This window comes from Schistocerca cancellata, chromosome 9 (genome assembly GCF_023864275.1).
Source record: "Schistocerca cancellata isolate TAMUIC-IGC-003103 chromosome 9, iqSchCanc2.1, whole genome shotgun sequence".
Lineage (NCBI taxonomy): Eukaryota > Metazoa > Arthropoda > Insecta > Orthoptera > Acrididae > Schistocerca > Schistocerca cancellata.
The window spans coordinates 399,961,432-399,970,730 of NC_064634.1; positions in this window are offsets into that span (position 1 = coordinate 399,961,432).

Here is a 9,299-nt window from a genome sequence, read left to right on the forward strand (position 1 = left end):
TTGCTGATTGGAACGTTTAACCACGGCCACTGTCGTGGGAGCGGGAATGTGCTGTGTTCGGCTTGTACAGATGCTCTTGAGAGAGTCGGCTCTCGCCTTTCGGTCGGAGTGGGTTACAAGACTGAGCTCTCGCTGCTCTAGACAGCCTGCCTTCCGTTGGCTGTCTAATATACTTTCATTTAATTGTAACTGTTTGACGAAGTTGCTGAAGTTTCCACTTCAACGTAACTTTCTGAGTACAGTTGGCAATTGAGCGTTCTGAGTAAAAGCTGCCTATGTTGTCCGTCTTGAGCAGTTTTGGCTAAAGTTAACTGTATCGAAGTTACTGTATGACTTCTCATGTTAAAATCACTCACTGTACCGCCAGTGCTTGTGTAACGAGCCTTCTTCGTCTTCCTCAGAGGCGTATTTGTGTTGCTAGGAAGTCTTTAGTCTGGAACAACCAGACCAGGAGAATTTGTTTCGGGCTATACTCGCGACATTATCATCACCACGACGGGACATCGAAGCAACCAGCCATCGCCTCTGTTACACCAGATCGTGTCCTTGCAGTTAAGAAGACAGCTTGGCAATGTATGTCCGCAGCACCGGCAGATTAGGGAATTTTGCTCTGTGATAATCAGAGCTCAGCAGAGCGCGCCTGTTCCCGTCTTTCTCTTACGTGGTTCTGTCTTGGATGTTCATTGTCTGAGTTCTCACTACTGTAGCAGCAATTAATGTTGGGTTGGCTGGGTGTTTCTCTTAAGATTTGAGTTGAAAGGAATTGGCTCCACATACCACTTGGTCATAAACGTCACAAGCTAGTTTATGGACAACTTCACCTTCATAACATTTATTTGAGTATCCAATTTGACGTATTGTAAATGTTTCATGTCTTTTGTTTATTATTTTGAGTTTAGTCATAATCAATCAAATTTGTGTAGAACTTTCATTCTGTGAATCGGTAAAGCAACCCTTTCATTTCTCACTACGTTAATGAAACTTTCCTTTATCTAATTAATTTCTATTCAATTAAATTATTGCAGGTGCCAAACTCTTTTCTACTCCACTTGCTGGGTCGATTACAGTCACTTCGCGTTCTTTCTTAATCCATGTGCAACAGCAAAAGTCGGAGTTAGAAAAGGGGGGGCTTAGAGCATCATTTTCATATGAAGATTCTAAAAGAATTTAGTGTTAAATGCACTGCTAGCCCCGGCACCTTGCAAGGTTAGTTAGGTTTAATTAGTTATACGTTCTAGGCGACTGATGACCTCAGCAGTTAAGTTGCATAGTGCACAGAGCCATTTTAAAATACATCTACATCCGTATCTACACCTATATTCTCTACAAACCACTGTGAAATGCATGGCCGAGGGTACATCCCACTGTATCAGTTATTAGGTCTTTTCCCCTTTCGATTCATGTATGGAGCTCAGCAAGACTGATTACTTAAATGCGCGTTGTAATTAGTCTGAAATTATCTTCCTGATTCCTATGGCTGTATTATAGCATTCGCCGCGCGGGGTAGCCGCGCGGTCTAGGCGGCTTGTCACGGTTCGCGCGGCTTCTCCCGTCGGAGGTTCGAGTCCTCCTTCAGGCATGGGTGTGTGCGTTGCCCTTAGCGTAAGTTAGTTGAATTTAGATTAAGTATTGTGTAATCCTAGAGACCGATGATCTCAGCAGTTTGGTCCCATAGGAACTTACCACATATTTCCAAATTTCTTTCAGCATTTTCGTGACACTCTTCCATGGGTCGAACAAACCTATGGGCATTAGTGCTGGCCGTTCTTTGTGTCCAGGGCAGCCAACTTCCATAAGTCAAAAGTCGGGACGCTTCAAACAAAATACAACAGTTAATATTCGATGGCAATTATTGAACTACATGTTCGATACGCCTGCCATCGTTGGCGACGATGTGGCGCAGACGAATAGCGACATTCTGCATAACCTGCTGAAGTGTCGGAACATCAATTCTGTCGATGACCTCCTGAATAGCTGTTTTCAGCTCGACAATGATTTTGGGTTATTGCTGTACAACTTGTCTTTAATATAGACCGATAAAAAGAATTCGTATGTGTTCAGATCCGGAGAATGGTTCAAATGGCTCTGAGCACTATGCGACTTAACTTCTGAGGTCATCAGTCGCCTAGAACTTAGAACTAATTAAACCTAACTAACCTAAGGACATCACACACAGCCATGCCCGAGGCAGGATTCGAACCTGCTACCGTAGCGGTCGCACGGTTCCAAACTGTATGTAGCGCCTAGAACCGCACGGCCAGTCCGGCAGGCAGATCCGGAGAGTATGGCGGCCAATCAAGGCCCAGTCCAGAGGCCTCTGGGTACCCCAGAGCTAGAATGCGATCCCTAGAGTCGTCCTCCAGGACATCAAACACTCTCCCGCTTCGATGGGGTCGAGTTCCGTCTTCCATGAACCACATCTTGTCAAAATTAGGGTCGCTTTAGATAAAGGAGATGAAATTATCTTCCAAAACCTTCACGTACCGTTAGGTAGTCACCATTCCATCAAGGAACATCGCACCGATTGTTCCGTGACTGGACATTGCACGCCACACAATGACCCGTTGAAGGTGAAAAGACTTCTCGATCTCGAAATGCGGGTTCTCAGTCCCGCAAATGCACCAATTGCGTTTGTTGACGAAATCATCCAAATGAAAGTGGGCTTCGTCGCTAAACCAAACCATGCATGCGCACACTAATTCCCATCATGCCCAGCGGCCAACCGTGCAGTTTGAACGTACAACGCAAACCCCTCAGGAGTTATGACGATTTTATTTCATATAGTTCAATAATTGTCACCCTGTGTATTAAATATGCAATTCTTACCAACATTCGTCAGTTTTTTCCTCACAACAAAGCTAAAATACAAATATCATTATTTAAAGTTAAAATATTTAAAAGGTAACAGTGTTTACCTTACATATTGGTGATAATCATTGGGGCCAGGGCTTGTCTGATCTAGCGGCTCGGAAGTTCCTTCTCATGCTGAACATGCTGATAGAACTCTGAGCGGCTCATATTACGGCCTCTTCAACACCAAATACTATGAAAATGAAGCGGCGAAGACGGCCGTTGTGACCGAGCGGTTCTAGGCGCTTCAGTCTGGAACCGCGCGACCGCTACTGTCGCAGGTTCGAATCCTACCTGGGGCACTGATGTGTGTGATGTCCTTAGGTTAGTTAGGTTTAAGTAGTTCTAAGTTCTAGGGGACTAATGACCTCAGATGTTAAGTTCCACAGTACTCAGAGCTTTTTTTTTTTTTACCCTCTCATGTGTTTTCCACATTCTGGTTTGAAAAACAAACATGAACATAAAATTAAAAATTATGTAAGTTGATATAAAAAAGCAAAACCGTAAAAGTAAACCAAAAAAGTAGAGACTTGAGGGTGTCCCGACATACTCGTGTACGGACATGGCACAATTATAGAAAAGTAGGGACGATCCATGCAAAATGGGGATAGGTGGCAACTCTAGTTGTATCCGTTCAACATTCCGTTACTCCTATTTGTTATGGGTCCCCCACACTTGAGCAATATCCCAGGATGAATCGCACGAGTGTTTTATACGCAATCTCCTTTACAGATTGATTGCATTTCTTTAATATTTCATCAGTGATCCACAGTCCGCCACCTGTCTTACCTGAGACTGTGCATGTGCGACCTCTCCATTTCGTATTCCAACAAATTGTTTCATCTAGGTATTTGTACAGGTTGACCGATCTCATTTATGACTCATTTTCTGCATTCTTGTGAAGCCCACAATTTTACATTTATGAATGTTTGAAGAAAGTTGCCCGTCTTTGCCTCAACCAACATCTGCCAAAAGTCTGAGGCTATTAGGCTACTGTTAATATTGTCTGTAAGTTAATTAACATACAACTTCAACAGAAAGGGGACCTAAACACTGCCCTGCGGTACACTTGGAGTCACTTCTACCTCTGTCGATGAGTTTCCAGCGAAGATAAAATACTGTGTCCTCCACACTAACAAATCCCCCAGCCAGTCAAAAATCTCGCCAGATACCGTATACGATCGTACTTTCGATAGTTAGCATATGTATGGTACTGAGTCAAATCGCTTTTGGAAGTCAAGAGACACCGCATCTGCCGATGGATTGATCCATGGCTTTCAGTATGTCATGTGAGTAAAATGTGATTTGGGTTCTCACATGAACATTACAAAATAGGTTCGCATCCTGCGACTATGCCTTTACGTCAGCTGTTTACGACACATGAAAATTTCTCCTGGGTTGCGACTCGAACCCGGTTCGACGCGAATTTTCATGTGTCGCGAACATCTGACGTCAATACATAGTCGCAGAATATGTTTCTATTTCGTAATTTTTACCACACCTGTAACTGTCAGTGACTGCCTGTTTTTGTATTTTGCATTGTGAATAGACACTATATATGTGCAGATATTACAACCAGCAGTTTCACATGGTCGGTATTTCTTGAATCCATGCCGGTTGGCTTGGAGGAGGTCATTCTGTTCTGGTTCAAACGGAAAGAAGTATCCAAGTAGAAAGGAAGATTAGATTTACAAACGGAAAGGAGTATCCAAGTACAAAGGAAGATTAGGTTTAACGTCCTGTCGATATCTAGATCATTAGAGCACAAGCTCGAATTGTGTTGAGGATGGGGAAGGGAATCTGCCATGTCCTTGCAAAAGAACCATCCCCGCATTTGCCTTAAGCGTTTTAGGGAAATCACGGAACGCGTATCTGGATGGCTCGAGGCGGATTTGAACCCCCGTCCTCCAAATGCGAGTCCAGTGTGCTAACCACTGCGTCACTCGCTCGGTTTCTCCAAGCACACTGCGACCAGCCATTTGTCACTCCACTGATGTTCTTCGCACACTGAATGGCGGTTTGATTTCTACTGACAAAATTATCACAGTTTGTTCGTCTACAGACAGTTACGATTTGACGAAGTTGACGATGAATGTAAAAATATTATTAGAGATACAGTCATAGGCGTCGGCAAGGGGTGCAAGAAGGGGGCATTGTTCTCTCCTCCTCCACTGGAATCTAGAGCGCAGAGTATTTATTAATTACAAAATTGTCATACGCTTCCAGAAGCGATATCCCGTGATTCCGCTGAGCCTGGAGTTTACGTTGTAACGTTACATGGCTGATTTCAGTGGGAAAATTCAACAGCTATACCACAAATGGCAATTTTCGGGTCTTGCGCATCTTATCACCCCTTCTCTAGCCAGCCCCCCCCCCCCTTTGGCCCCACTATCCGCACCCCTAGGGATAAATTTCTGCAACATCTATATAGTGCCAAAAGAAAAAAAAAAGAAAAAGCAGTGCTTTATTTGGAACGACGAAATAATGTTGGTGAAACACTTACATGATCTTACTGCACGTAAACGAAATTCGAATCTGACTAAACAGAAACTTATTGATTATTTTGTGGATAAAAGTCACTGTTTTGTTTCTTCAATATCCGGTCACCATATGTGAAGACGAAGTAGAATTGGTGTGTTTACATGAAAATACACTACTGGCCATTAAAATTTCTACACCAAGAAGAAATGCAGATGATAAATGGGTATACATTTGACAAATATATTATTACTAGAACTGACTTGTGATTACATTGTCACGCAATTTTGGTGCATAAATTCTGAGAAATCACTACCCAGAACAACCACCTCTGGCCGTAATAACGGCCTTGATACGCCTGGGCAATGAGTCAAACAGAGCTTGGATGACGTGTACAGGTACAGCTGCCCATGCAGCTTCAACACGATACCACAGTTCATCAAGAGAAGTGACTGGCGTATTGTGACGAGCCAGTTGCTCGGCCACCATTGACCAGACGTTTCCAGTTGGTGAGTGATCTGGAGAACTTGCTGGCCAGGGCAGCAGTCGAACATTTTCTGTATCCAGGAAGGCCCGTACAGGACCTGCAACATGCGCTCGTGCATTGTCCTGCTGAAATGTAGGGTTTCGCAGGGATCGAATGAAGGGTAGAGCCACGGGTCGTAACACATCTGAAATGTAACGTCCACTGTTCAAAGTGCCGTCAATGCGAACAAGAGGTGACCGAGACGTGTAACAAATGGCACCCCATACCATCACACCGGGTGATACGCCAGTATGGCGATGACGAATACACGCTTCCAATGTGCGTTCACCGGGGTGTCGCCTAACACGGATGCGACCATCATGATGCTGTAAACAGAACCTGGATTCATCCGAAAAAATGACGTTTTACCATACGCGCACCCAGGTTCGTCGTTGAGTACACCATCGCAGGCGCTCCTGTCTGTGATGCAGCGTCGAGGGTAACCGCAGCCATGGTCTCCGAGCTGATAGTCCACGCTGCTGCAAACGTCGTCGAACTGTTCGTGTAGTTGGTTGTTGTCTTGCAAACGTCCCCATCTGTTGACTCAGGGATCGAGAAGTGGCTGCACGATCCGCTACAGCCATACGGAAAAGATGCCTGTCATCTCGACTGCTAGTGATACGAGGCCGTTGGGATCCAGCACGGCGTTCCGTATTACCCTCCTGAACCTACCGATTCCATACTCTGCTAACAGTCATTGGATCTCGACCAACACGAGAAGCAATGTCGCGACGCGATAAACCGCAATCGCGATAGGCTACAATCCAACCTTTATCAAAGTCGGAAACGTGATGGTACGCATTTCTCCTCCTTACACGAGGCATCACAACAACGTTTCACCAGGCAACGCCGGTCAGCTGCTGTTTGTGTATGAGAAATCGTTTGGAAAATTTCCTGATGTCAGCACTTTGTAGGTGTCGCCACTGGCGCCAACCTTGTGTGAATTCTCTGAAAAGCTAATCATTTGCATATGACAGCATCTTCTTCCTGCCGGTCAAATTTCGCATCTGTAGCACGTCATCTTGGTTGTGTAGCAATTTTAATGGCCAGTAGTGTAAATACACTGTCTAGTCACGTTAATGTGACCACCTATCAAAAGCCTGAATAATCACATTTGCAACACACATCGCTGTGAGATGTGCAGGAAGAGAGCCAATGAGGTTCTGGAAGGAACCGACAGGGACGTGGCACCATGTCGACTCCGTGACGAAGCCAACTCCGCTAGGTGTCTCGGCTGAGGATCCATGGCGCGGGCAATCGGGTCGAAGTGGTCCCAGAGACATTCGATTCGGTTTAAATATGGGGAGCATGATGGCCAGGGGCGTACGGTAATTTATTTATTTATTTGTTAAAATTAGCCCACTATCTATATAACAGTTTGTGGGCAGTATTGTTACTAATACAATTCTACTAACACAATTACTACTATGACAGTGTGTTAACAATTAGAATTTCTTTTTATTTCTTTGTTAATATAAATACAGGTTATAAAATAAAATATAAAGATTATAAAACATAAATAAATAATGATCAAAGAGAACACAGGTAGCAAATAAAATTTTAAGGGAAGTTAGTGAAAGAGAAAATTTGTCTCTGAAATCGTAACTGTTGTAGAGATGAGGGCTCGGGTAAACTTCGAGCCTGTCGTCAATGAAACAGCTTTACAAGTATTTGGTTTTACAACTGATACCTTTTGCTTTATATAATAGTTTTGCTCCATTAATGATGTTATGAATTAATCCTAACCTAATGTAAATCACATAGTCATTCAGTATTTTACACTCCTGGAAATGGAAAAAAGAACACATTGACACCGGTGTGTCAGACTCACCATACTTGCTCCGGACACTGCGAGAGGGCTGTACAAGCAATGATCACACGCACGGCACAGCGGACACACCAGGAACCGCAGTGTTGGCCGTCGAATGGCGCTAGCTGCGCAGCATTTGTGCACCGCCGCCGTCAGTGTCAGCCAGTTTGCCGTGGCATACGGAGCTCCATCGCAGTCTTTAACACTGGTAGCATGCCGCGACAGCGTGGACGTGAACCGTATGTGCAGTTGACGGACTTTGAGCGAGGGCGTATAGTGGGCATGCGGGAGGCCGGGTGGACGTACCGCCGAATTGCTCAACACGTGGGGCGTGAGGTCTTCACAGTACATCGATGTTGTCGCCAGTGGTCGGCGGAAGGTGCACGTGCCCGTCGACCTGGGACCGGACCGCAGCGACGCACGGATGCACGCCAAGACCGTAGGATCCTACGCAGTGCCGTAGGGGACCGCACCGCCACTTCCCGGCAAATTAGGGACACTGTTGCTCCTGGGGTATCGGCGAGGACCATTCGCAACCGTCTCCATGAAGCTGGGCTACGGTCCCGCACACCGTTAGGCCGTCTTCCGCTCACGCCCCAACATCGTGCAGCCCGCCTCCAGTGGTGTCGCGACAGGCGTGAATGGAGGGACGAATGGAGACGTGTCGTCTTCAGCGATGAGAGTCGCTTCTGCCTTGGTGCCAATGATGGTCGTATGCGTGTTTGGCGCCGTGCATGTGAGCGCCACAATCAGGACTGCATACGACCGAGGCACACAGGGCCAACACCCGGCATCATGGTGTGGGGAGCGATCTCCTACACTGGCCGTACACCACTGGTGATCGTCGAGGGGACACTGAATAGTGCACGGTACATCCAAACCGTCATCGAACCCATCGTTCTACCATTCCTAGACCGGCAAGGGAACTTGCTGTTCCAACAGGACAATGCACGTCCGCATGTATCCCGTGCCACCCAACGTGCTCTAGAAGGTGTAAGTCAACTACCCTGGCCAGCAAGATCTCCGGATCTGTCCCCCATTGAACATGTTTGGGACTGGATGAAGCGTCGTCTCACGCGGTCTGCACGTCCAGCACGAACGCTGGTCCAACTGAGGCGCCAGGTGGAAATGGCATGGCAAGCCGTTCCACAGGACTACATCCAGCATCTCTACGATCGTCTCCATGGGAGAATAGCAGCCTGCATTGCTGCGAAGGGTGGATATACACTGTACTAGTGCCGACATTGTGCATGCTCTGTTGCCTGTGTCTATGTGCCTGTGGTTCTGTCAGTATGATCATGTGATGTATCTGACCCCAGGAATGTGTCAATAAAGTTTCCCCTTCCTGGGACAATGAATTCACGGTGTTCTTATTTCAATTTCCAGGAGTGTATTTGCCATATTGTTAGGTTGTTTTGATCTTGTATGGATAATTACGTTAATATCTGAAAGTCTCGTCCACTTTCGGTATCTATTGTTTCATCTGATTCAGTGTAGTGACAATGTATGTGTCTGTTTCGAGCCTCGTGTTTTGTTGTCGTGCTTGTGTTGCGTTTTGTAGTGTTCTTAAGTATCGTCTATTTTGTCTGTAAGCTTCATGAACGGTTTGAGGCAAGCCATCTGCTAGTCTGTTCG